Genomic DNA, 25,748 nt, shown 5'->3' on the forward strand with positions numbered 1-25,748 from the left:
CAAGAGAGGGCAGTGAGGGGATAACAAAGTTCTTACTGGAACTGGCCTTGCTGTCTCTGTTGGGGCAGATGTTTGGGGTAGACTTGTCTCTGGGCTCTTCAGTAGGGCTCTGGAGCTACCTGCTGGGCACCACCTTCGACTAGAATTCCCGTGATGTGGGCCAGGCTCATTTTCCTCAGCTGGCAGCTGCTCAGCTTCTCCCTCAGCTCTGGGTTTGGGATTCTTGCTCTTCAGTTCCCTAGACCTCTCCCAGAAGCGCTCTTGGGCAGCAGTCTCTTATTACTGGCCCCAGAAAACACTCCTGTATCTGTAGTCCCAATCAGTCTGGGGTGAAGACTGACCTGGAGGGAGCCCCTCCATCCTGGCACCAAGGCTGCTTTACCTTTCTCAAGTGTGAGGTGTGCCTCAGGCTTGTGCCTCTGAAACTCAGGCAATGCTTATCAAATTCTTCCAATGGTCCCATGCAAGCTTCCATGACATTAGGCTGGAAGTAAAGCAATTAGCCTCCTCATTACCCCTATTCTCCTCTTGGATGGAAGTAGATTCTCCCAGACAGTAAAAACTCCTCACAAAAAAAAAAAATTAAAAAAAAAAAATGGGGCGCCTGGGTGGCGCAGTCGGTTAAGCGTCCGACTTCAGCCAGGTCACGATCTCGCGGTCCGTGAGTTCGAGCCCCGCGTCGGGCTCTGGGCTGATGGCTCAGAGCCTGGAGCCTGTTTCTGATTCTGTGTCTCCCTCTCTCTCTGCCCCTCCCCCGTTCATGCTCTGTCTCTCTCTGTCCCAAAAATAAATAAAAAACGTTGAAAAAACAAAATTAAAAAAAAAACAAACTCACAAATCCTTTGCTTTCCCTACCTCTTTAGTTTTTTTTTTGTTTTTTTTTTTTTAGGCCCCATCTAAAAGTTCTGGAGTCCTGGAACTGGTTGTCTGTCATTTGGTATCATAAGGGTATGGAATCATGAAGAGTAGGAGACAAGCGATTGATAATTCAATAAAAGCGAGAGCAGCAAAATCCCAACATTCTAAGTAACGTATTCAAATGAATCGTTTTGCATATGGTTTCAGGGATTCAAGCCAATAAATGGAAGCCAGGAAAACTTGGGTTGGATTTGTTGATCCCGTTTTTATTAAGCTCTGGTTGGTTACAGGCTGGGCAACACCTATAGTAGTAGGGAGCCATAGGTATTCATCCCTATATCCCTATCTTTAATATGTAAACCAGTTAACAGAGTGTTCTGTGATAAATGCTATAATGGAGCAGAGCAATGGGGCTGGGGGCAGTCAAGCACCTGATTCATTCAAAGGACATGGGAAAGATCTCAGAAACAGGTGACACTTAGAAGGAGACACTTAAAAGGAGACCCAAGGTAGACCTACTGGGTGTAGAGGTGACTGAGGGCATCCGCCGGCAGAAGCAACATGAGCAGGGCTGGAGAATCATGACAGCATGTAGAAAACGGGGCTCACGGAGGCACCTGGAAGATGGGACTAGAAAAGGTAGGTAGGCACATGGGGCCTCGACTGCCTTGTTCAGGAGGTCCTTCGACCTTCTTCTAGCTCTCCATTTTGTTCATTAGGGTAAATCCTGGGTCGGAGATCCACACAGGGAATCCTTTAAGCATCTTGAGTAATTTAGGCATGAGGTTATGACAGACTGGAGGAAAGTACTGGCAGGGAGAGAAAAGCTAGAATGGTAAAAGGCAAGTGTATCTGGGGGAGAAGATGGAAAATCTAATACAACTAATAGGACATACACAGCTAACATCTAATATGTCCAATATGAAAAGAACAACACAGAAAAAGGAGCCAATTAAGGGAGGGTGGTAAACACGGAGGTTGAAGAACCTGTCAGGTTTGGGGCACGCTGATTTTGTAGTGCAGAGGTATAGGGGGCCAGAACATGTGGCTCCTGTAGAGGATAGGTAGATCTACAGGGCTCCAGTCACTGCCTGGTTGCAGCCAGCTGCTCTGGGCTAGTTTTCCCACAGCGCTCAGTATCATAGAGATCAATGAAGTGGAGATAGGTTTTAAGACCATGGGGAGACTTATAAACCAGGGGTAAGGAGGTCTTCGTTCTTTCATTTCACCTTCGTTTTCAGAAGACAAGGAGCTTGGGGGGCACCTGGGTGGCTCAGTAGGTTAAGCTTCCGACTTTGGCTCAGGTCATGACCTCATGGTTCCTGAGCTCAAGCCCCACACTGGGTTCTGTGCTGACAGTTTAGAGCCTGGAGCCTGCCTCAGATTCTAGGTCTCCCTCTCTCTTCCCCTCCCCTACTTATGCTCGCTCTCAAAAAAGAATACGAAAAAAGTTGTTTGTTTTTTTTCCAAAAGACAAGGAGCTGAAATTCACAACCCATTCCAGAAATGATTCCAAGGTGAATTCTCTCTGATGGTAGGTTAAATTCCTTGCTTAATGAAGGTGTACATATCTGGATTCAATCCCAGGTTGGATCAGGCAGTTCCACAAATTGGTCAAGTACAGGGCATGAGGCTACATGATCAGACCTGGGTCTGACTCATAGGAGCAGATGCAGGAGAGGTTACAGAAGTACAGTGGACAACTGCTTTTTGCCCACATGCCAACAACTTAATCTAAGGGGATTGCACAGTGTAGGTAAGAACAGAAGTTAGGATTATTTGTTGGGGCGGGGAGGGGGTGCCGTACCAAGCTTGAGCTTCAAAAAACAAGAACGTGAATTCAGTCAAGAGGTTAGAAACAAGGACTCGCTTTCCTCATTGCCTAAGGCTGGTGGTTTCCTTACCCATCCCACCAAGTTCGTCTCAGCTCCTTGTTTTGTTTGTGGCCCTTTATAAAGGTTTTTGTTTCCACATGTGTTCACTTGTGACTTCTCCTCCAAACTTCAGGGAAACAACTTCATCTTTTCTACTCAACCTCAGAATATGCCCAGGAGAGTGACTGGCATGGAGGAGACAGATGTTGAGACAACAGAATACATAGCAAATGGTTCTGGAGATCATACACCAGATGAAGCGGACTACCAACTCTTTATTAGAGAATCACTGTGTACAAGCAACATGTCAGCACAAGGACCTCGGCCAGACTAAGTCACTCTACGGTTTCTATGCCAGGCAAGTCCCTTCTGCTAACAGCCTTTACGTATTAGAACCAAAGACTTGCCATCTGCTACCTCTACTGGTGTCCAAATGTAATGTTTACATCGTCTCTAAGATATTCTGGCATTGACCGTCTATCCTGTTTGTACAACTAGTTCTAAGGGTAAAAACTTCTGGAGTGAGTTTCCGGAGCCCTTTGCTCTATAGGTAGCTTCGACAACTATGCTTTGTACTGTATTGGAAATAACTGGTATTTATTTTTACTTACCATTCACCGAACAGTACTTCCCTGAAGAAACGCAGCCTATGCTTGTTTTTATGTACACAGAGAAGAGGAACAGATAAACATCTGTAGCTGAGCCGGGAAACAAAGTTTCAAGAGGTATTTTTGATTACTCTTCACTTATTGGAATTGTGGGAAGTGAAAATGCTTGGCTTTTTTTCGGTCTTTCAAAGAAGCCGTGACCCAGTTACTCCATGATTAAAACCAAACAGTGCGGTAACTTCAGGGTGTAGAGAACAAGCCAGGATTTGGGATCAAAGAGGTGAATGAACTTCAAGTATTATCTGGGAGGCAAAATCAGTAGCTAAGGAGGTGAACCCAAGGCCAATTGCCAAGGGTCAGTAGTCTCAGATCATGTCCTAATCAGGAAGCATTAGGTCATAGTTGAAGGACAGACCTTAAAACAGTTACTGAGGTCTTGCTATCTGGCACCTTGGCCTTCAGTGACCTTAATAGTTGTAACATGGGTAGAGGTCAACTTAGGAAGGTTAATTGTGGGGAACTTCAGAGAAGTCTTGCTGTTGGTCAGTGAGGTATCTGACAAAATTTCTCCTCAAGCTCCAGAATCACCTATACAACTGCTGCTTGACTATCTCCCGTGAGTTTTCTCCAAACTGATTTGGCCAAAACCATGGTCCCAGGCATGGAATGAGGGAAGAATGCTGGTACATCAGTGGGGGACGGGGAGAGGGTCTGAGCTATCTGTTCTTTAGCTTGCTTGAACCTTCTGCCTCCATCGGGTCTTTAATGTACATTTTCCATCTTTCGATGGAGTGTGGCTGGGCCCATTTGATCTTATGGCCCAGTGAGCCTGCCCAATTCAGTTCATGACTGATAGCTGTGGGCACATGGTCACTTGGCATCAACATCCCCAAATTCTACCAGGACCCAGTACCATAACAGGAGTTGGTTTTAAAAATCATGCCCAAAACATAACATTTCCACTTTACCTTTTTTCCCAGAAATTTCTAATTGAAAATTCTGATCAGCAACAGATATACAAGGAATATGCCATATTTACTACTGGGTGAGGGTCAAGTACTTGGATGATAGAGTTAAAAAAGCAGAAATACCAAATACCTATTCTCTCTATCAAAAGGCATTTTCAATATATTGTTTTTCCCTTAAGTTTATGTTTATGTCATAAGTTTAAATATAAACTAATTTTTTCTAGGCTAAGAGCACAGCTTAAAGAATATAAAACCTGTAGATTTGATGTGGAAGTGATTTTCGTCATCATAGAGCAATAGAACATAGGACACAGGAATTGAAAATATGCCCCGACTTTCAAGAAGAAAAAAAAGGTAGAATTTTGGAAATTATAGATCAGTGAGTTTAAGGTCAACCTCGAAGGAATGCTAGAAGGGACTACTAAAGGAGTTGAGAAATAATCAAGTAGGTAATAACTACGAAGAACTATTAGGTTTAATACTTTACTATGTAAATACCCTTTAAAAAATGTTCTGAGTCTGTAAAATAAATATAAACATGCATAATTATCCATTGAAGAGGACACGTCCTTCTTTGCTTAAAAAAAAAAAAAAAAATGGCCAGAAGCTGGTGTTGTGATTGTCCCCCTGGGACTTGCCATGAATTCCACAGGCATCTTTTTCCAGTACTGACACTTCCAACATCATCGGGCCTACCAGATCATATGGCCCAAGTAGTCGGGCTGCTTGTAACACACACAAATCCGGCCTTTTAAAAACATACAGAGCCTCTCTGGGCAAGCTTGTTTGGAATTGAGAAGGTTAGCAGAGGTGACTTGAATCTATGTGGGAAGCAAAGACGAGGAGAAAGGAAATCCTGTTCTTGTCCCAGTCCTATAAAGAAAAACACTGGGCAAAGTGCTGAGCCAGCTTCTCTCTCAGAAAACCCTCCCAGACTCATTTCTGTACCACAGGGTATGGATTCATGGGGTCAAGTGTGTTTTGTGGTAGGTTATGTGGTTGCTTTTCCAGGTTGTATGAAGCCGAGCCACGTGAAATCGCCAACACCCTACACTCCGATCTGCTCACGATTTTCACTGTGATTCAACCTTATGACACATCCTCTCGAATTATGGGTGGCCAGGCGCACTAGTAGAGTCAACATGGTGCAAACTTAGAGATAGCCAAGGGCAAAAGGAAAGGGGTTGATTTTTGTTTGCTATTATTTAGGTCAGGAAATATGCCGGGTGCTTTTTACATTCAACACTCAACCCTCCTATGCAACCATCTCACTCAGTCATTAAGCTTGGTTAAACCTTCCACTTTACCTTGAATGTAAAATGAGTTTTAGTGATTTGCTTAAAGTCACACGCAAAGCCCAAAAGATGTACGGGGAGAGTTTGGCCCCAGTTCCTCTAGAACAGCAGCCCAAGTGTAAAAGTTGGTGCTAACATTTTGCTGACAAGCCAAATCCCAGGGAGGCAGCAGAGTTAAGGCAATTGTGCATTCTGAGCTACCACAACATGGCAACAAATCGTTTCCCCACTCTTTTGGGCATTTTCAGAGAGGCTGTATGAAGCGGCTAGATTTTCAAATGGTCTTTCTGGAATAAAGGATTTGTGTATCTACTCCCATCTCACACCCCTCAAAAGGATGGCCCCGTGGAGCATCAACTCTGGAACTACTAGGCTACTCGACTGAAGATGTCAGGAAGTTGGCCCCATGGCAGGTCAGCCACAACCCAAAAGCCCCAGGGCAGAAGGTGATAGGACAGTACTTGGGCTTGAGGCAGGCACCAGCAGGGCAAGCCCTCAAGGGACCCAAGTGACGAGGGGCAATTGCACATTCTCCTGATGGTCTCTGCAAGCCACCCCTTCCCTCCCATTTGCAGGAACAGCTGAAGCTTCAGAAATTCGAATCTAAGATCATGAGAACCAAGTAAGTCTCCTGTAGGTCCACACAGGTCAGAAGGCAAGATGAGGGCACACATCACGGCTGGTGTACAGTCTGAAGCCCCTAGGGATCGCGTGTGTGGACTTGCTTTCTCTTAACCTTTGAGCTATTCCTAAAAATGCTTCAACTCATAGGAGCACTGAAACCAAGTGAAAATTCCAGTACTATAGACATCTTTTAGGTTCATGAAGGTCAAGTGCTCTTTTTCACACCTAGTGCTCTCCTTTAAACGATTTAAATTCTCCACGGATTTTTCTTGTTGTAGAAACACTAGAAAAACTTTATTTTTTCCACTTGTAGATATTTTTCCAAGTCACTCATCTCAGCAATGCCTCGAAGTAACCCTCGGTAGTCTCATGTGTGTGTGAGCCCCTAAGAAATATAGGCAGGTATTACATAAACGGGAGGCAGAAAGGAACCAAAATGGCACGTAAGCAGTGTGTTGGGTATACATGTTTTTCAACATCTTATCGTGTGTGGTAACGTGTCTATAACAAAATATGCCCCTTGAGCCGTTTTTTTTTAAAGGTGTATCATTCAATGGCAGTAATGCTCCTGTTCTCTCCTAGCCCACTGTTGCGAGACACGCACGGCTCTTAGATTCTATGCCCGGGAACTGCCAAAGGGCATCAGCAACAGCCTACTGAGAGCGAAATGACTAAGGCTCCAAGACGCAAAAGGGGAACCTGCTGAGGTACATGGGGACGTTCAAGGTTGTGCACATGACACCAAGAGCATCCGCTGTACTTCTGTGGGGTCCCTGAGGGGTCAGGAAAGGACCTCTCCCACTCAAACCCCAGCCCAGAAGGAAGGCTCCAGTTGAGAGCCATTCCACGGTGGGTCTTCTAGGTCAAAATCATCTCCAGTGTGCAAACATTCACAAGAGACACCGATCACCTTCTGAGGCAGGCCTGGGTCTTCCAGTGATGAAGGTGCGGGTCACTAGACTAGGTGAGTGCCCTTGGCATGAAGTGCAGGCTGAGTGCGGGAGAATTGGGTAATGGAGGAGGGAGGTGGTGATGATCAGCCACACCCTGGAGGCTACCTGTAGTACAAGTGGAGTTTGTTCCATCCCCCACCCACATTAACCCTGGCAGAGACCCCAGTGAGGCATGCCAATAGAAGTACACTGCACTGAGCAACCTTGCAATGGAGGCAGAGACAGCGATCGGGCAGAGACAGCGATCGGGCAGAGACAGCGATCGGGCAGAGACAGCGATCGGGCAGAGACAGCGATCGGGCAGAGACAGCGATCGGGCAGAGACAGCGATCGGGCAGAGACAGCGATCGGGCATGACGGGGGTCAAGGATGGCCTGTCTCTGGCACCTGTGCCTCTCTGCCACCCGTTTTCCAGCCCTCCTGTCCTTTCCCCCGTTGCCGCAGCACCAGCCTCACCCAGGCATAGGCTTTCAACACCTCCCATATCTTTCTCCTTGGCCCAGGTGTTCCCAGACACCCCAGAACATGATGTCCACGGGAAGTCACTCAACACTCACACATGTGCTGCCCTAGACAGAGGGTAGCCCCTGTTTGGGTAAGCCTTGACCGGTGAGAAATGGAGTCGGTGAACATAACCTTCCCTTCCTGTTCTTTCTGCAAACGATTCCAAAGCACATTCTACACAGTTCCTCAGAGGGTCCCAGTGGACTGAGCCCCCGCCTTGCACACAGGGGAGACAAGCTCCATAATGCATCCTTGTACTGGCTTTCCCACATTTCCTGTGGGACACCTCCCATTCCCCTACCCCTCTTTCCCAAAACAACTTCCCCCAATCAATTACATGCTAGCAAGCCCTTATCCTAGGCTATGCTTTCTAGGAGAACCCAGGCTCAGACTCAGTGTGTGTGTCCAACTCTATGTCAACCACATAAGCCTGTCTCCCTATCATTATAAAGTATGTTAACATTTTTAATGGGTGTAACATAAGGCAGACTCTAGACGCTGCCTGTTAAGTAACCTTGGACGAGTTAACTTTTTGGTGTTGGTTTTCTTCTACATCAGGTGGTGAAAACAGTATTACCCTCCTAAGGTTGAGAGAATTATTATGTTAATTCAGAGTAAGGGTTTTGAACTTTGCCTGGCTCAGAATAACTAACACCTTGTGCTTTCTGTTATTTTTATTGTAGTTGGCTAATTACAATTTTCTCACTGTTTCCACACTTACCCCACTGTTAAAAGTAATTCACTGCGTGAACCCTATCAGCGTGAACAGTCTGCCGATAAAACGGTCTACCGTGCGAATCATCTCTATCAGCCATTTCTACATTTCAGACCATTTCTTGAGGCTAGATTACTCCAAGCAGGATTTATGGGTCGAAATAGCCCATGCCCATTGCAATGGCAGCACTTACCCGGTTAGTGCCTGTTGACCCCAAGATAGAAGTCCTTGGGGATAGGAGGCAGGGTTTTTTGATCCCTACTGTATCCCCAGCACCTGACAAATTGAGCCCCCTCCTGCGTGCCAGCCTCCATGTTCAATAAACACAAACTACAGTATCGATGTGTATTTCTGAAGTGTTCTCCAGAATAGGTAATAGGTCTTCAATATGTTTTTAGCTTGTGGAGTGTGAAGATCTAAAATGGATCAGGACATACGGTTAGAAACTCACGAGACAGACATGCAGTCAGGGTTGACAGAGCGGATGCTCAGAACGTATGACTGTCAACTTACCCATTCACCCCCATGTAAAAAAAAAAGTAAACATGTTTCATATTCCAACTGTGTCAATAACCAAGGGGGAGAAACGGATCCCGTAAGAAAACAAACACTTGGCCTTCGTAATGAAAAGTCAATATTAGACCAAGACCCCAAATAGGCCAGGCAATTACCTGCCTCCCCTTAGCTCATGCCTTGAGGATTCCTCCCTACAGACCACGGGAGGAACAGCTGGCTTCACCAAGGCTCACCTGGTTAGAATTTTTCATGGAGCGTGACTTCAAGGGGGGGAAAAAAAAAAGCCCACTCAAGCAAAACTGTGCAAATTAATTTGGGTTGACGTTACCCAGTGTGTATCTCAACTGGGTGTCTGCAAAAGGGTCTCAAGGAAAAATGAAACCTAAAATGCTATACACACAGAAAAATAATTCACTACTTTGGAAGCAATAAAATTAGTACCTTCTGGAAAAGTAAACTCCGTTACAAAGGAATACTCAGCATCAACAAAACTGATGGAAATGACAACACACACCGCTATGAACTCAGAGAGGGTGGGATGTTAAGAATTTTGACCCATCACGGTGCATCTTTGTGCCTGTCACGACACGTACTAGAGGCGTGGGACTGAGGGTACACACTCTTCCACCAGGATTATATAGTCACAGAACAAAGCAGGTTATAACAAAGTATAGTGGGAACGCAGATGCTGCATTAGCTTTGCTTGTCATATGGAGACCTTTTCTTATACATGTTTCCAGGAATAATGAAGACCCAAGATGAATTGCCCTGCTCTTTGAGATACACAAGCATTTTCACTCGATCCTGTGTCTCACTGCCCTTTTAATCTCCTTGGAATTCTAGGGGGGGGGGTGTTCTGGAAAAGTTTCTGTTTCTCCTGGTCATGATGGCTATGGCAAGGAGGTCCTAATTCTAACGAATTAGACCATTTTATCAATACCTGGCTGTCCATATATGTGGTCCCTTTTCTACGCTGCACCGTCCCTTGTCTTACCCCTCAAATACCACCAAGACCAACCGTGTAGCACCAGACTTTGATGGAGTGGTTGAATGATATGGGGGGGGGGGTCTCACATTATAGCATCAGTAGTAACTCGAGTATTCCGCAAAGGGCACAGCATGGGGAATATAGTCAGTGACACTGTAATAGCATTGTATGGTGACAGATGGCAGCTACACTTGTGAGCACAGCCTAATGTATACAGAAGCTGAGTCCCTGTTGTCCACCTAATATGGCATTCTATGTCAACTACAACGATTTACAAAAACATCTTTGTATAATAAAAAAGTTTCTTCAATAAGTCATTTATCCACTGGGAGTTTCTATCCTATTTCTTAGTCCCTTCCTCCCTTAGACTGATTTACTTATTCAGAGAAAGAGTGCAAGAGCATGTGCATGTGAGCAGGTGAGGCGCTGAGGGAGAGAGGGAGGGGGGAAAGAGTCCCCAGCATGGGATTCCCAAGCCCCTGATGCAGAGCTCGATCTCAGCATCATCAACTGGGAGATCATGATCTGAGGTGGGGGGGGGGGGGGGAAATCAATCAAGAGTCAGACACTTAACCAATTGAATCATCCAGGCACCTTGACTCATGCTTTTCACCCCAAGTACCCGATTTTTATACCCAAGTTATTACTATTTTTATTTTACTTCTTATATAGATTTCTGTTTTGGTTCTATCATGGTACTTTCTCAAATGGGGTGGGATGCATTATTAGGTGTTTCAGGGGATAATGGTAGAAGAGGAAAAAATGACAGCGACATGGGGGTCTGAACACATTTTTCCAAACCTGGATCTCTTCTGAGTCACTTAAACGTTGCGCCCTGATTGAAAAGGACAACTACCAGCTCTCAAGTGTTGCAAGAGTTGATGAAATGGTAGACGGGGGACATCCATGGACCGACTGGATAAACCATGGAGAATTTAGGAAAAGATCAAAGGAATCCGGCAATACGATCAAAGGATCAAAGGAATACGGCCCAATGAGCCTATAGACAAGTGAGTATGGGTTCTACCATACTCATTCTTTTTCAGGCCAGGTTAGTTGTGAGGGATTTTTGCATTAATAAGCTGTTTCACATGAAGCTCTTGTGTTCAGCATTGAGAAGTCTGAAAGATTTTAAAACTCGGGCCTGCCTTCTCCCTGGCAATGACTGGTTAGGGGCTTTAGTAGTAACTGCCCCATCACAGCGGGCTGGCTTCAATCATTTCCACTAGCTGCTGGCCTCCATCAACCTCAGGGTCTGCAACGCCCATCCCACGAGTGATTCCAGGACCCTGCTGAAGACAAAAATACAACAGCTGGTCTGACAAGGATATGGGCAGTCACGAACATCAGGACAATAACAGATGAAGTGGAGATTCTCCTGGAACGTCTGAAATGCAGTTTCTAGAATAACAGGGTGGCAGAGGATAAAGGGTAACAAGAGGCAGGAACGGGATGGAGGTGAAGAACTAAGGTTAGGCCCAAGCTCGGCAGTGCTACAAGTCACCCAGACCCAGCGGACCTCCTTGGTGCGGTTTTTACAGCAACATGAGCTTCAGTTTTCAGTTTCTAGGAGTCTGAGTTCTTTCTCGCCCTGTTTCCTCTTATCTTATCAAAACACAATTTCAGCAGCAAGAGAATGCAGGTAGGTAGGGGCCCCTCTGTCTCCTGATTTCTTCCATATGTGGGTTATTTCATTTTCCAAGAGGCCCTAGGTTTGGGGAAAACTACTTGTCCACTGTAATCACCTATGAGCTAGTATAAACTCTGGCTTTGCTGCAATTTATTAGTCACTGACATGCCAAAAGGAAAAAAAAAAAAAAGAGTTTAAAGGAAGAAAACAGCCATTCGAGATTTTTATCTGAGGTTCATTTGAGTATGTTCGGGGTTTAAAAGAAAGATCCATTTCTATCAGCATCCAGGCAACATCCTGCACAGATTTAATTTTTTTTTTTTTTTATTTTTGAGAGAGAGTGCAATGGGGGAGGGGTAGAGACAGACACACACACAGAATCGGAAGCAGGCTCCAGGTTCCGAGCTACCAGCTCAGAGCCCGACATGGGGCTCGAACCCATGAACCATGAGATCATGACCTGAAGTGGGACACTCAACTGACTGAGCCACCCAGGCGCCCCAAGCTGCACAGACATTTTAAAGCCCAAGTGGCTTGTGTGAGCCCGCATTTCCAAAACAGCCCTAAGAATTGGACATTAGGGGAAAGCCACCGAAACCCAGACTATTGGTGTTTGAAATCCTCTCATGAGAAATCAAAGCTTGGGTCTGTAGTACTCCTGCTCCATATAAATTCCCGATTGCCCCCAACTTCAAGGGGCAAAGTTGGTATGCCCTAGGGCCAGTGAAGGTCTTTCCTGTTTTAAGTAGTTCTTTTACAAGTCTCTGAAAACCCTCCTTCAAAAAGGTAGAGAATTAAGGCCCAAAGAAGAAATTGATCCAGCAAGCCCATGAGCCTTTACTCATCATGGCACTAGTATATAATCAGAGATTGAACACCTGCCCTCACAGGGCTTCCATACTAGCAGAGGAAACAAATCCATACACAACGGGGGCTGGGCTAAGTATCCTAGAGAAGTTTATGCACAGACATGTCTAATCTGGGCTGCTGCAAGGTCTCCAAGGAAGTGCTGACCAACGAGAAGAAACCTCAAGGATAAGTAGGCATTAACGGGGCAGACCTGGTCAAGTCACGGGGTGGTAGATATCCTGCCAAGAGGGTGAAGGCTTCAGAGATTCAGATTATGGGCAGCAGCAGAGGGAATGTTCTGTGCACCGTTCCTTATCTCCAGTTTCCGCCCCAACACCGCCCTCCCAAGCAGTTTTAAAATGTTGCCACTCCTACTCTAATTGTTTCAAACACTTCTGTGCCGTGTACTTCCTCGATATTGGGAATAAAAATAACCAAGGATTTCCAAGCCCAGGGACCGTTACAGAATCTAGGAGTGCTGAGATGTCCGCCTGGTCTGCCTTATTTGCTCATGTGCTGGTGCGAGTGTTAATTGACAGAAATCTTCTAAACCCGCAAAAAAAAAAAAAAAAAAAAAAAAAAAAAAAAAAAAAAAAAAAAAAAAAAAAAAAAAAAAAAAAAAAACTCCCGGACTAATTGGCCTTTAAGTCAAAAATTTCTCCCTCCGAATTGGTTGTCAGGACAACTCCCTGACCAGCGAAATGATGTGCAGATTGCTCCCACATTCAAGCCTCGCCTGTTCATGTTGCTGTCCGGGATTAGAGTCAACGGCAAATGTCAACAATCAGACCTGTGATGAGGGGCACCTGGATATCTTGGCCCCGTTTTGTAGTAATGATCATTGGATGGTTCATTAGCGAGAATGTTAACAAGATTAAGCAAATGTTTCTGCTGAATCAGCTCCAGTTCAAATTATATTGCTTTTGGCCCAAGACATCACAAGACACGTGGAGCAAAGGGCAGTTAGAGTGTATTCTAATAATCATTGAAACAGTCACATCAAAAAGTCCTAGGAACCTTGTTTCAATTAGATCCACCAAAAAACATTACTCCTTCATGGTCTCAGTGCACGTGGTCATTCCAAATATAGTGCTAAAAAATGACTCGAGCTGATTTTAGAGAAAACTGACGTAAAGAACGTGCGTCGACAGGTACCTGTCATTATTTTATAGGTTTTCTGGAGATGGTGAATCCTTGTTAAAATCACCTCGAGAGAACTGTGGTTCTGTTTCCAAATTCCCTGGAGAGGATTAACATGTAGTATACACCAAACCAAATTAACACGTCTAGTGGTCCAGCCTTAGAATAAGGTCCCATTGAAAGAAAATGATTTTTTTAAAAAAAAATAAAGACAAAGAAAATGGATTTTTCAAGTTTTTAGAATGGTTTCAAAAAGGCAAGAGCGAGATGTTGCCACATCTTCTAAGTTCTTTTCTCGTTTCTCCCCCATGCAAAGCCGTTGCCCAGCAGCCTGCTTTCCCTTCCCAGACTTTCTAAATTCTCCAACCTAGACTTCAGTATCTCCCATTTTTGTAACTTATCATCTGAATATGTTAGTTTCTCTTCCGCCACAAAATGCCTGCCCTCTCTAATGCAAATTTCTACTCAGGTCCTCTAACAGCTCTCCCTTCTTCCCCTTACTAATTACCCTAATTTTGCAAAATAAATATCCAGGAACCAAGCTGGCATAGACAGTTTTCCTGGGAAGTGTACATGTGTGAGTGAAGGCTAGAAGTCTGTGACAGGGGTGAAAGGTTAATGCATAGATATCCACAACCCCTTTGCTTGTCTGATGGGCTGACCTCTGCCAGTGTGTTGTAAATCCTTCCAAGGAAAGGAGTAAGCCTTACCGTGCATATAATCGTCCCCTGGAAATTTGAGTGACCACTGTGCTAGCAATTGGGTGTATAGATAAGCCTATTGGAAACAGTTTTAAAATTGGGTTAGTCTTTGCGAGTTAATTCTAATCATTCAGGATCTAACATGGGTTTTGGCGATTTTGAAATCAGATGACCCATGTACTTGGGGGAGTTTTCACTTCATTACAGCCCATTAAAACATCACCTTTCTTGGAGGCAATGAGCATTGATGGGCCCCTGTGTAACCTCCTGCAGGAGAGAAGGTGCTCCAAAGTCGGAATAGGATTGTCTGGGAACCCTTTGCTCTGCCACCTTATAAGGGCAGCATTAATCTCTATGGAACCACACACAACGTCTCCCTTGGGGCCTCGCTTGGCTGATGCTCTGAGCCACCCAATCATTCCCATCTCAGAACCTGTTCGTTTCACCCTACACAGGAACCAGCTGCCCTAGGGAAATGAACCTCTTCCAGCTCTCTAACGTGGCAGACTAAGTTTCCAGGAGCTAGCAAGACGACTAACTGGTCGTATTCTTTTCATGCTTTCCCCACATTTATTCTAGAAATCGTTTCTGAGACCTGAGCTATGACATACAAAATTTCCTGCCAACAAAACACACAGGAAATTAAGTTTTTATGACTAGAGACAAGCTGATGGGTGAATGGGGTTAGAAGATTTCGTTTTTTATTAGATGCAAAAGCTGATAAACATTAAGTGCTGGGAGATACGAAAATCCGAAGTTCTGGCATACAGAGGGGTGGCTGGCTCAGGAGGCAGGGGAGAAGGTAGCATCGTTGTCAACACGGCCTTCATGGAAGACACTCCATCAAGCAGTGACAAACGATCAGCGGGAAATATCAAGGACTCAAAAGTGAGCCAGTGTTCTCCAGAAAGCAGATCCTGAGAAAAGGATTAAAGTGCTAATGATGTATTTAAGGGATACCCAGCCCAATTAGCAAGGATGAGGAAAAAGGGAAGTGAGGCAACAAAGAAGGGAAGCAACGTGAAGGGGTACAATATCATACCAGCACCCACCTGGTGATAAACTGAAGCGACGTAGCGTATTGCTTGGCACATGCATTTGGACAACGTGCGAGACTTCTCCAGAGAGGCATGAGGACAAACCGAACCAGAGTAGTTCATCACAGGGAAGACGTTTTTCTTTTTTCTTTTTTCTTTTTTTTTTTTTTTTAATCTCCCCAGCCATCTCCCATGTCTCATTTCCTTCTGGTCAAAATTTGCTTTGACCAGAGGGAGGGAGTTTTATCACCTGCCCCTCCCCCCCTTTCGGCTGCTTGGGGTGCAAGAGCCTATGCCCTGAGGTCTGAGGTCTCACTCTTGACTAGAAGTGGCAGAAGGAGCCCACAACTCCAAGCATGCAGGTGGTCAGCCTGGCTCGGGAATGGCAACCCTGACGGTTCCAGGGCAAGGAACTAGCTGGCTTCCGGTGGGTCTCATGGTTGTTGGTCAAGACGAGGAGAACAAACAAGCTGAAATGAATCCAGGGCATCGCAGAAGGGTCGTGCCATTTCTGTCTGGTATAACAAATCTCTGACTGGAGAGCAGAAAACATCCTTAAATCCTTTCTTGACACTCACTGCCAAACTGATCTTTTAAGTGTTGATTATTTTTTTGTTTGAGAGACCAAGACTGAGGGTGAGTGGGGAGGGGCAGAGACAGAGGGAGACACAGAATCCAAAGCAGGCTCCAGGCTCCGAGCTGTCAGCACAGGGCCCGACATGGGGCTCAAATGCACACAGACCAAGAGCTCATGACCTGAGCCCAAGTCAGACACTTAACCGACTGAGCCACCCAGGTGCCCCCAAACTGATCTTTTAAATACCTTCTCGTGTGCCTCAAGTCTTTTCATTAGGTCTGCCAGGCCTAGAATAGCTCATGCACATCAAGTCCAGTCCGTTTGACTTTGAAACCTGACCTATGTGGCTTAAGAGCTGGCCTGGCCATTGAACTTGTGGAATAGAGTGGACATCAGCACACAGGCTTACTGCAGAATTGCTCAAGTGAGGAACCACCTTTCTCATCAGTACTTGCTCCATCTATTCAATACTTCCCTCACTCTCAAAGTCCATTTCATTTAATATTTTGAAAGAGCATGAGTGGTGGAGGGGCAGAGAGGGGGAGAGAGAGAATCCCAAGCAGAGTCAGCACTGTGAGTACAAAGCCCAATGCAAGGCTTGATCCCATGAACCTTGAGATCACGACCCGAGCCCAAAGTCAAGAGTTGGATGCTTAACCGACCGAGTCACCCAGGTGCCCTTTAGAGTCCCTTTCAGAAGGCTGGAACAAAGTATATCCATAGATTTGGTACTTCAAGAGATATAAATAAGCTCACTTGACTAGCTCTAGAGCTATGGCTGCTAAGAGGATTGACTTCAATGAAGTGAAACCAAATCAACTTCCTGAAGAAATGATCGATGTGTGTGATGAAAAATGCTCCAGAGCATCTTTGGAACTGGGCGACAGCTAGAAATACCTGAGCACCTGCCTGACAGGTCTAGCTCTAAGAAGAAACACTAGGTCATAGCTGTGGACAGTCTAGGGCTGAAAGGACCTTTCTAGAGGAACAGTTCTAGCTTCCTGTGACCCATCCAAGACACCACTGGTGATTGTCATATGCTATCTTCCCTGACCAGCCAGACCAGGAGGGAGAAGCTAAAAGGTGGTGAGACCCTGCAGGAAATTATTGAGTCCTTAAGTGTTAACAGATAGCCTGAGCAGCCAGCAGGAAATGCTGCAGCAGGAAGTAAAGACACCTCTAGAGTCGGCTGCAGGTTCAGGGTCAGCTTTGCTTCTAGGTAATTATGGATAACTTGCTCTCTCACAGCATCTCTACTTCCTTAACTGGCTAATCAAGGGTCAGAGTCTTCTAGGTCTATAAATGGTGGACAGACTTTGAAATCATCTCTGTATTCTTTGGATTTAGAGGTCTTGTTTTAACCCTGAGATAAATTCTTTAGAAGCAGATCCAGACAGATCTGTCAAAGTGGATCCAGATCCTCATCAAAGCGAGGGAACCGCCCTAAAAGAGAACCATGCATAGAAGGGGAGGGAAGGAAGACAAGACCCAAGTTCAAAGATGTGATTTTACCTGAAGGTGTAGCTCAGACTTCATTCTATCAAGAGCATGGGGGGTATGAAGGGATCAAAGTCATCCCACCTTGAAAAGCATCCCTACTTACCCCGTCTTGGCTCCCAGAGCCATGTGAAGTGTTTTACTAGTGGGAGGCCAGCAACACGTAGTAGCCATTGGTTTAAGGTAAATTCTGCATCCAAAAGGATAGTCCCCCCTCCTTGTAGGTAACTCCAGCTGGCACTTGAGTTATGCCTTCAAGAGGTTGTTTAGCCACTTTACAAAGCCAGCAGCTTCTGGACAAGGACATCCACACATGTAGATTTTGAGCCTCATTCCTGGTGCCAAGGGTTTAAGTCGGGTTTCCTAAGCTCTGGGATTCTTGTAGGAGTAACTTGAAGGAGTACTTTCAGTAGCAATCACTAAGGAGGGAAGAGAGATGGGGTTTCAGCTCAAGTCTATTTCAGCACGCTAAGGGAGTTCTAGAACATCAATGCACCCTAGAACTGTCTTACCCTGAGGCAAGTGATCTGTGCTTTTGTATCCCAGCATCAGTCAGTTGTTGGTCTTGGGCCACCCCTGGGGACATTTCTACAGGAAGTGGTGCTCATCAGCTAAGGGCAACTTTCTGGAGAAACATACATCTGAACTCTTAGCATCCCACATGTGATTGATAGACCTGCTGACCCAGGAAAGAAGATCTGAGTGAGTCTAAGGCAGCTGACTGCACTTTATCTTCTAACTCTCACGAAGGTTTGGATGAGCTTGAGAAGATTGTCAGAGTCACTATGCTTGTAGGTGCCCCATTCCAATTGCCTAGTCCAGGCCATCTACCCAACTGTCCCATTAGAAAAGTTCGTTCACAGGGCACCTGTGTGGCTCAGTTGCTTAAGTGTCAACTCCAGCTCAGGGCATGATCTTGTGGTCCATGGGTTAGAGCCCCGTGTCAGGCTTTGTGATGACAGCTCAGCCTGCCTTGGATTCTAGGTCTGCCTCTCTCTGCCCCTTCACCACTTATGCTCTCTCTTGCTCTTAGAAACAAACATTTAAAAAAAATAAAAAAAAAGAAAAGAAAAGCTCTTTCACTGCAACTTCAGTCCATGTAGTCAACATTTGTTAAATCCTGTGACTAACACGAGGCTGTGCTTTGAGAATACGGAAATAAATCCAACAAGCTTGCTGTGATAAACGCCCTATTCCCAGCATTTTATAGACAGCATTAACTAAGATTTTATACAGTAACTGAAGTCCCACAGTCTACTGTAGTCACAAAACCATTCATCAGGACAGGGCATTAAAGCTTATAGCCACCAAATGTCTCCATATCCCAGCCTACAACGTCCACCTCTATCAACTTCCCAATCTGGTTATATTCTGAACGATCTGACTTCTCTGCCAAGGCTGGTTCTACTGATGAAATCAGCACACGTAGTCATGATAGCAGCTTCTATTTGGAGTCACTTAAAGCATATTACATATCTAAAACGATCAACAGTTTTTACCAGTTCTAGAAACCATTGTGTAATGAAGATTCTCCAAGTAGGGTTGGGGAATCAGAGAGACAGACAGACTCTGAAGCGGGCTCCAGGCTCCCAGCTGTCAGCACAGAGCCCAATGTGGGACTTGAACCTAGGAACTGCAAGATCATGACCTGAACCAAAGTCAGACTAAGCCACCCAGGTGCTCCAAGACCCACGTATTAAGAATTCATACCTCTCCTTTTTGTGAGAGAGGACCAGAGGGACTTTGGGCTCCCTAATAATACTCTCAGTAGGTAGGAGGACCAGAACCCGTGCCTTTAACCTTTAGGGAAAGCTTTCTCAACCTTACACATTACTGACGTTTTGGCCAGATAATTCTTTATTGAAGGCACTCTCCTGTTCATTGTGCAGGATTAGGCAGCATCCCCGGCCTCTACTCACCAGATGCCAGTAATGGCCAAGTTGTGATAACAGAACTATCTCCAGTCATTGCCAAATGTTTCCTGGGGAGCACAGCTGTCATCCCTACCATGGTTGGGAACCACTGCCGTAGGGGATGGTGTTTCATGTACAATAATCATACCACGGGTTTTAATAGCAGATGGACTGGTGTTTGAAACTTCGCTTCACCACTTACCAGTTACATGATCTTAAGGGAGAAATTCGCAAGAGCCATATGAACTAGTGGGAACACAAAGTCCTAGCTTCAAGGGAGTAGGTTGTACCTCCCCCATTGTAGGCTCAGACTGCTCCCTCCCATGGGCTTTACCAAAGCAGACCACCAGAGAAGGTTGCTTGCCATACCAACACTTCAAGTCCTCTTGGTCCCGCCCCCCACTTGAAGCTAGGTTTCACTGCCCGTATGACCCTCAAGTACAAATCTTGTCATAGTAGTAGTATTGATTGATATTTCCTCTAAAAGAAATGGGAACAGACTAAGGCAGACATCATCAGTACAGCCTTTATCACTCAGAGTTTACAGTTTTATTGTGTTCCAGTCAGCTCCCAGCATCCTCTAGGCACACTTCCAGAAGGCTGCTTTGCTGCCGCACACGTGGTAGGTTAGCTGTTAAGGACCAGCACCCGGCAGCAGAGCTTAATCAAGGCTGCCTGAGAATGTGGACATAAATGCCTCAGCTCTCTTGACTCAGTGGGGAGAATCCTGAGGGATGTATACTAGATCATTCAGAGAGTAAGCTCCAGCCACCAATGGTGGTAGCTAGCTTAATACGTTCACTTACTACCCATATTCCCTCTGTCTCTTCTTCATTCCCCTGTGTTTGCTGCTCCTCCCAAATAAACCTCTTGTATCAAGTCTTTGTCTCCGGGTCTGTATCTGGGGGACCCCAAACGAAGTCTCGGAAAAAGTTAACATTTGTGAAGTGTGAGAAGGGAGAGGAGTCATTTTCAGAAATAGATAAAAAGCTGTGCTGTCCACTTAGCGGGAGATCTACAACCTACTAGAAATAGGTGCAAACCACCGTCCCCCTGCCCACAAAGGAGTCCCAAGCCTTTTGACACTTCACTTGCTGGTTCTTCTTTCCCTCTCAGTCAGGGCTTGTTTTCATGGGCTTTGCAGTGAGCATGCACCATAGAATACAAGGAGGAGGGACTGAAAGTCTCCGCCTCACCTCAGAGAATAGATGTTTGTTCTCATCAGACTACTTTTTGCCTTATACGGGCATAGGTGACACGTTGGGGGGGGGTGGGGGGAGAGGCTGGTAAGGCTGCAACCTCTAATCCTCAGCCAATGAGGAACGAGGAGAAGGACCTGCATGCTAGGAAAAAAAAAATCACCTGCTCTGACTGCCCAGATTGTGCCCGTCCATCAGACACCTGCTCTTGCAAAACCTTGATGAAAGCCTTGTTTCACTGTGCTCCAAGTCTCTTGTATCCTCCTCTGACTGCAGCAGCAGGCTCATTTCTCACATAAAGTACCTATAGTTCATGGGCTTTGAGCTCACCCCCATCATAAAGTCAACCTCTCACGGTAGAAAGGCTCTTCAACGTGCTTTGAGTCACTATCAACACCGTGCCAAGTTTAACCGTAAGGCAGGAACTAGCAACGGAGGGAGGAGAACATGTACTTTCAATACTTTGCATTGCTCTTGACCTTGCGTTGGTGTCCGTTCCTAGCAGGAAGGTAGATTAGGAAAGGCAGTTGAGCCTGGATAGTGTTGCCATCTCCCCCTCCCACAGAATTCGTCAGAGCCCAGCAAGGCTTGGACACCTTTCACCATCAACTGCCATTGTGCAGACTAGAAAGAACATGACACTCTCCCCCAAAATCAAGATCCATGGGTTTTGTTAAGTCTTCAACTGTTTTATGTTTTTATCAGCCTAAATACAGAAAAGCCTTTTCAACAGATGGATTGCATCACATTCGGTAAACATTGTAATTGTTTGGCAGAATTACTGCTTACACTGAAAAATGTAATTTGCAAGGATACACACAGACGACACATTCCGCCAATACGCACACTGACACCATTTGCCGTAGATGAGGCCCCATCATATGCCTTCGGTACGGTTCTGACACAACAGATCTAGAATTAAACAGCAATTATTGCCAACATCTCAGACTGCTGTTTCTGCCCTTTTGCTGTTTCACGGGAGCTTGAGCAATGCAATAAAGCACATCTTCCATTCCCTTCTTCCCAGAATGTTCAGAGACCCTGGAGGGCAGCCAAATGACACAGCCTTATAATGAAATCAGCTCTTTGGTTAGGTGTGGGCGGAGCAGATCTTTTATAAGATCAGTATCCCTTAGCTGAAGCATTTCACAGTCCTGCCCCAGGACATTTACAAAGCCCCTGGTCTAGTTTACAAAGCTCTTCTCAAACGATTGTTCTGGGAATGAATCAGAGGGCTTGGGGAAGGAACCCTCTTAACTTACATAATTTCATCAACCTCCCATTTTTATGGAGTATTTTATTGCTAAAAAATCAAGAAAGGAAGAAATTGCAAGTAAATTAATCCCCGGCATGCTGCCATGCATGCAAACCTAGGTCCATGGAAAGTTTAAGGCTAGAGAAAGAATCCTTCTCTCAAGACTCCATTAGGGCAATAGTGCCTACATCAGGATAATTGAGGGCTTTCTCTGTGTTAGGTACTAGGTCTAACATAGTCACTCCTTAGGCTGAGTCAGGGACGATTCTTAAGATGACAGTTTGGGGGCTTTAGTAACTTGCTCAAGGTGATGGCTGTCAGACCTGGAGTCAAACTTGAGCAAAACAAAGTTCCAGCCTCTCTCAAGCTGCACTGGGACCGGTTATTCATGTTTCTAAACCCATTTTTGACAAATCTTCCAAGAGATCCTTGCCATTTTGAACACTTATGTAGCCCACCAGGAAGAAATGTCCCCCACCCCACCCCCCAATACTCAAAATTGAGTCATGGATGAGGAGGGGGCTTAAAAGCAAGCTGAGGGCCAAGCACAAACTAGCATTACCCAACCCCCCTCCCCCAGGGTGGAATATAGGACATTCCTCAGGCCTTCCTGGCTGTCCAAAGACAAGGACAGAAAACAAATGGCTAAATTGGTAGAGTCTTCATCAGTTCATAAATACCTTATTAAGCTACATAAAAAAGGCAATCCTACCAACAGCCTGAAGTCCAGCAACTCCCTACCATATTAATGTTAATGCTTTGCTAGAGGGAAAAACAACCTTAGCTTGACAATAGCTAGGTCTCCAATAAGTCTTTACCATATGGAGGTCTCTTTGTAAATTTCCTTGACTTTATCTCTGGACTCCATCCAACAGTCACCACCACCCCCACCCCCACCCACTTGCCATGCACCTCTTCCTGCACATGGATCCTGCCCCCATGCTTTAGTAAAACCACTTTTTGCACCAATGAGGTCTTCAAGAATTCTTTCTTGGTCGTTGGCTCTAGACCCCCCCCCCCATCACCCAAAACTTCAATGGAGAAGAGGCAAGCTCCTCAGTGGTGGGGATTGGGAGAGAAAAAAGAACAGGTTGGTTAATAATGAGATCATCTTCATATGGACATTCTCTCCTCTAATTCTGAAAGTTCACAGCCAACCTTCGGGGCAAAGTTTTTTGTCCATCCAAAGAGAAACGCAGCATACAACGTTGCCTCAGCATTTTCTGGTTACTGAAGAGTCCAATTCTCAGATTCTAAATGAAAGAGCAGACCTAGGCCAGCTGACTCCATGTTGTTCTGTGTCCTCCATCTTGAGTGACTATGTCCCCGACATGGCCACAGAAAGAAATTCCCGCTCAAACTGCAGACCACGCCTCCTCCCCTTGAGTAAATTCCCACTCACCTATTCAAACTTCCCGTTCAAACCACACCTGGCAACGGGACTCTGACCCAATCGGCTAAGGCCATGACCATTACCTCACCAACCGCACCTAGATCCCTATAAAACCTTTGTGCTTTTAAAACCCACTCTCTCTCTGGCATCTCACCACTTCGTCGGTACACGTAGAGGATTGAGCTCGAGCTACCTTAAATAAGACTCTTTGCTCCTGCATTGGACTCGGCTCCCTGGTGGACTTTGGGGATCACGAATTCTGGGCATAACATTTGGGGGCTCATCCGGGATCCTCAAGACCCCCAAGGGACCCCCGACCCGGAGAGCCTGACTGGCCACCATTAGTGTCTGTTCATTCCCTGTCTCTTCTGTGTGAGCTCATTTCTGAAATTCTGGTAGTGCCGGCATGGTCTAAGTGGGCACACTGGAAGACCACAGGCCGGGAGTTTCAGAAGACATTCCGATCCTCCCTTCTGGAGAGATGTGGAATCCCCTGAAAGGTCTGAGACAAGGTGGGTCGCTCCCGCTGGTCAGCATGAGGCCGTCGTCTAGCTTTCAGTTTTGCTTCCACAGAGTTGGAAGACTGTTTCTAGGGGCCCTTTGTTTCTGTGTTTCTCTGTTTTGTTCTGTGGACTTACTGGACAGATGTTATGGGACAGACTCAGACTACTCCAGTAAGTATTATGATTGATCACTTTAAGGATGTCAGGGTAAGAGCTAACAACCTCAGTGTTGAAGTCTGAAAGGGTCGGTGGCAGGTTTTTTGTTCTAGCAAGTGGCCAGCTTTCAATGTTGGATGGCCGCCAGAGGGAACTTTCGACCTGCCTACCATCCACCAAGTCAGGGGTATCATCTCTCGGCCTAAGACAGGCCATCCTGATCAGCTCCCTTACATTATCACTTGGCAGGACCTTGTAGAAGACCCATCCTCTTGGCTTAAGCCCTTCCTAGCCCCACACCCTCTGGAGCCAAAACCCATTCTTGCTTTGCAGGGGACAGAGAAGACAGACAAGAAAAGACTTACCCAGCCTTCAGCAACCCTCTACCCTGTCCTACAAGGGGGGACTGAAGAAGAATTAATTTTTCCTCCCCTGTATAACCCCCCTAGGATGCTGGAAGAACACCATCCTCCCCCTCTGGGGGAGGCAGACCCTGTTCCAAGAGCAGGAGGCAGAAACGCTCCAGTGGGAAGCCTGCCCTTGACCAGACAAAGGGCTCAGAGGGAGCAATCCGCCTCCGCTGCCAACTCCACTATTCTGCCCCTGCGAGCCACTGGACCCCCAGACACGGAGGGGAATCAGCCCTATCACTATTGGTCTTTCGCCACTAGTGACCTCTACAATTGGAAAGCTCAGAAGCCTAAGTTTTCCGAGAAACTGGCAGGGCTTATTGATTTATTAGACTCTCTTCTTTTTACCCATCAGCCCACATGGGACAATTGCCAGCAGTTTTTGTAGGTCATTTTCACGACTGAAGAAAGAGAATCCTCAATAAGGCCCGAAAACTAGTTCCGGGCGCAGACAAGAATCCCACCACCAACCAGGCTCAGATAGATGCCTCCTTCCCCTTAACTTGGCCCAAGTGGGATTTCAACATGGCGGAAGGTAAGGAGAGCCTCCGCGTCTACCACCAGACTCTAATGGGGGGGGGGTGTCTCCAAATGGCTGCTAGAAAGCCAACCAATTTGGCCAAGGTAGGAAATGTACAACAGGGAAAAGATGAATCTCTGGCTGCCTTTTTAGAATGGATCATGGAGGCATTCCATACCTATACCCCCATGGATCCAGAGGCTCCGGAAAGCAGAGCAGCTGTTGTCATGGCCTTTGTAAACCAATTGGCCATAGACATTAGGAAAAAATTACAGAAAATAGGCTAGGAGAAAAAAGTCTGCAGGACTTACTGGTGGTAGCCGAAAAGGTATACAATAACTGGGAGCCTCCTGAGGACAAGCAGTCTCGCGCCATGGCAGCAGCCAGCAGTAAGCAGACTCAAGACCCAGCCAGAATACTACTAGCTACCACTGCTGACTCCCCTGAGGAACGAGACTGCCGTCTCCGGCAGCTGGCGGACGACTCAAGAGGAGATAAAGAAACCACCAAGGGGGGGAAGCAGAGGCTACAGAAAAATCAGTGTGCATACTGCAAGGAGATAGGGCATGGGGCCTGAGATTGTCTGAAAAAGGCCGGCGGGAAGGGAAGCAAGACTGATCGAGTAAAAGTCTTAGAGCTAGATGAACTGAATGATTAGGGGAGTCAGGGTTCAGACCCTCTCCCCGAGCCCAGAGTAACTCTTAAAGTGGAGGGGACCCCTGGTGACTTCCTTGTCGACACCGGAGCACAATATTCGGTCCTCCACACCCCACAAGGAAAACTAGCCAGCAACAAGTCCTGGGTATAAGGGGAAACTGGTATGAACCAGTATTCATGGACTAGCCGAAGAACAGTAGATTTGGGGATGGGCTGGGTATCCCACTCCTTTATGGTAATACCGGAATGCCCCTACCCGCTGTTAGGATGGGGCTTACTGACCAAGATTGGAGCTCAGATAACTTTCAGACAAGGGGGGGCCTCAGGTCACCGATGGCAAGGGCCACCCCATCCAGGTCCTGACCATGAAACTAGAGGATGAATACCGCCTCCACCAGGAGGCACTCC

General features: G+C 46.1%; 2 long non-coding RNA genes across 2 annotated transcripts in view; one reads left to right on the top strand and one right to left on the bottom strand.

The window, feature by feature from the left end:
- Window positions 1-9,186, top strand: part of LOC123379621 — a 34,480-nt gene extending 25,294 nt beyond the window's left edge. The window contains exon 2 of the long non-coding RNA XR_006584303.1: window positions 2,866-9,186. This is a non-coding gene — a long non-coding RNA (uncharacterized LOC123379621). The remainder of the gene's footprint in view (window positions 1-2,865) is intronic.
- A 5,712-nt stretch (window positions 9,187-14,898) lies between these two features.
- On the bottom strand, window positions 14,899-24,083 carry LOC123379623. Its single transcript, XR_006584304.1, has 2 exons — window positions 17,847-24,083; window positions 14,899-17,753 (listed from the first exon to the last, which is right to left on the bottom strand). It is a non-coding gene; the product is annotated as an uncharacterized LOC123379623 (long non-coding RNA).
- Window positions 24,084-25,748: the final 1,665 nt, after the last annotated feature.

This window comes from Felis catus, chromosome C1 (genome assembly GCF_018350175.1).
Source record: "Felis catus isolate Fca126 chromosome C1, F.catus_Fca126_mat1.0, whole genome shotgun sequence".
Classification (NCBI taxonomy): domain Eukaryota; kingdom Metazoa; phylum Chordata; class Mammalia; order Carnivora; family Felidae; genus Felis; species Felis catus.